We start from the raw sequence: 3,349 nt of genomic DNA on the forward strand, positions 1-3,349 counted from the left end.
TTATGAATCTGCTGGACTACCTGACAGCACGCCGAGTAGTCCTGTAATGATAATCCGCTGATTAGGCCGCCTTCACACGTCCGCGCAAAACACTGACATTTTGCACGGACTGAGTTGAAGGTGGGTATGGCCCTCCGTGTGCCGTGATTTTGACAAACTAGTGTTCACTGTGTGCTATCCGTGATAGCAAACAGAGAGAAGGAACTTTTTTACTCACATGTCCCTAGTGCTGCTGCTTCCAGGTCTACGGTGAATATTCATGTGCATAATGAGTGGGCCCAGAAGCAAGTGATTGCAGCACTGGAGACAGGTGAGTATAGAAAATAATTTTATTTCAAAGACACGTGTTTTCTCTGGTACGTGTCACACTGATGCATCACATCAGCGCTGCCGGAGAAAATCGGACTTGTCTCGGGCGGAACACACAGACACGAGTGATTGGCACATGGATACGTGTCCGTGAGATAAAAACGGATGTTGCGCAGACCCATTGATTTTAATGGGTCAATGTCTCCGGAACGTATGAAAACAGACATCATATTTACCGGAATCATGGATGTGTGAAGGGGGCTTGAGACAGTGATTTTATCAAAACTACATAAAGCAGCCCAGTAAGTGAACCATTGCTGGAATCAGGATCTCTGCCCCTACGTTATGCTGCTCTCAGATGGCAAAACCCTGGTGACAGATTCCCTTTAAGGTGTCCATACACCTAGTGAATTGTGCACTAGTGATGAGTGAGCCCTACTGTGCACGGTACTTGTAACGAGGAGTAGGCTGCTTGGATGGGTTCAGCATGAGTACCCGAGTATAATGGAAGTCTATGTGGAACTGAAGCATTTTACCTGAACATCTTCAAAAAAAATGCTTGAATTCCATATTGATTTCTATTATATTGGCGTCCTTGAGTCGCTCCCATCCGAGCATCAAAGGGCTCGTTACTACCGTAGTACCAAGGGCCGAGTATGTGAGCATGGTAGTGCTCGCTCATCACTATTGTGCACCCAATACTTAGTCTTCCTGATGCCCTCATATATAAGCTGACCGTGCATTTTTCCAATACCTATTCTTTCCGATTCCCCCGTAAATAAGCGGATTATGGATTTTTTTTCCTTCATAAGCTTCTGCCTTTACCCCTATCTTCTATAAAAACAAAAGTATTGAGCTTGTTGAAATCCAACATGTCTGACACGTCATTCCTCCAAAATCTGCCATCAGGGGCCAGTCTGAACACCCCTTACACAATAATCAATATCAGCAGGACATGCCAAAAAAGAGACTTTCATTCAGACTTTTCCCCCAACGGCAGATGAAGTAGAAGGAAGCTGTCGAGAAAATGAAAAGGTCAAAAAGCGCTAAATCGTGGAGTAAGTCAACATATATTACAAGTATAGGATATTGGAAACCATTTGATATAAGAAATAAAGGATTGATATGAAAAATGCAGCTCCTGTTTCCAGAGTCTCTAGGGCAACCTGGCCCGGGTTATGGGGTGTCCAAATAAAAAGGTAAAAACAAAGAGGTAGAACAACACAACTTATTGATTTGATCCTTAATATGTAAAATAAATCTGTTTATTAGGAATGTGAATATAAAAGTGAACATTTGTAAATTAAGATAAATAAGGATAAAAGAAATTAATAACATATAAGTAATTCATATATTTTTATCATATATATATATATATTTTCAAATGTTCACATATTTGCAATAAATCTATTTATTTTAGACATTAAGGATCAATTGGTTAAATTGCACCGTTTTGCCTTTTCTATTTTGGGTTCTTCCAATCCTCTTGGTTTTTCCCTAATCTAACAGTGGCTCAGTGGTTAGCGCTGTATGGTGGCTCAGTGGTTAGCACTGTACAGGGGCTCAGTGATTAGCTCTGGGTGATGGCTCAGTGATTAGCTCTGTACAGGGGCAGGGGCTCAGTGGTTAGCACTGTACAGGGGCTCAATGGTTAGCATTGTATGATGGCTGAGAGGTTAGCTGTGAATGATAGCTCAGTGGTTAGCACTGTATGTTGGTTCAGTACGTAGTGCTGTACCCATGATTACAGCTAGGAACACCCCAATTAAGACTTCAAAGATTAGGAATCCATGATTATAGCTAAGAAGACCCCAATTAAGACCGTTCCTAGATTAGGTACCAATGCTTATAGCCAAGAAGACCCCAATTAAGACCGTTCCTAGATTAGGTACCCATGCTCATAGCCAAGAAGACCCCCAATTAAGACCGTTTCTAGATTAGGTACCAATGCTTATAGCTAAGAAGACCCCATTTCAGACTGTTCCTAGATTAGGTACCCATGCTTATAGCTAAGAAGACCACAATTAAGAGGGCTCCTAGATTGGGTAGCCATGATTACAGCTAGGAACATCCCAATTAAGACTTCAAAGATTAGGAATCCATGATTATAGCTAAGAAGACCCCAATTAAGACCGTTCCTAGATTAGGTACCCATGCTCATAGTGAAGAAGACCCCAATTAAGACCGTTCCTAGATTAGGTACCCATGCTTATAGCGAAGAAGACCCCAATTAAGAGGGCTCCTAGATTGGGTTGCCATGATTACAGCTAGGAACATCCCAATTAAGACGGTTTATAGATTAGGTACCCATGATTATGGCAAAGAAGACCCCAATTAAGACGGTTCCTAAATTAGGTACCCATGATGATAGCTAAGAAGACCCCAATTTAGAGGGCTTGTAGATTGGGTACCCATGATTATAACTAGGAAGACCCCAATTAAGAGGGCTCCTAGATTTGGTACTCATGATCTAGGAACCGTATGGTGCATCCATGGTTAGCACTGTAAGGTGACTCAATGGGTATCCCTGTATGGCACTTCAGTGGTTAGCACTGTTTCTTTACAGCACTGACGTCCTGGGGTTCAAGTCCCACAAAGAACAACATCTGCAAGGAGGTTGTATGTTCTCCACCTTGTGTGGGTTTTCACCGGGTTCTCCGCTTTTCCCCACACTCCAAAAATACTGATAGGGATTGTGAGTCTCAATAGGGACAGTGATGATGTCTTTAAAGTGCTCCAGAATTAATGGCGCTATATAAGGGTCAGATGTGTTGGAGTAAACCTTTACAGCAGATCTTCACAGCGGGCTCCCATACGATTTGGCTCAATAGTGTAATCCACAGAAATGTTGTAGTATTTCTCATTACCTTTTTCGTCTATATATTTAATATTCAGCTACCTTCTTGTGTGAAAATTCCAGGTGGACGTTTCCTAGTCTAATATTAATATAGCCGGTGTATGGTCCATTGAGCTCAGTTGTAACAACGGTCCCGGACACATTTCGAGAACAAGTCTCGTTGACACACGGTGGCTCTTTCAA

This window comes from Anomaloglossus baeobatrachus, chromosome 11 (assembly GCF_048569485.1).
Source record: "Anomaloglossus baeobatrachus isolate aAnoBae1 chromosome 11, aAnoBae1.hap1, whole genome shotgun sequence".
Classification (NCBI taxonomy): domain Eukaryota; kingdom Metazoa; phylum Chordata; class Amphibia; order Anura; family Aromobatidae; genus Anomaloglossus; species Anomaloglossus baeobatrachus.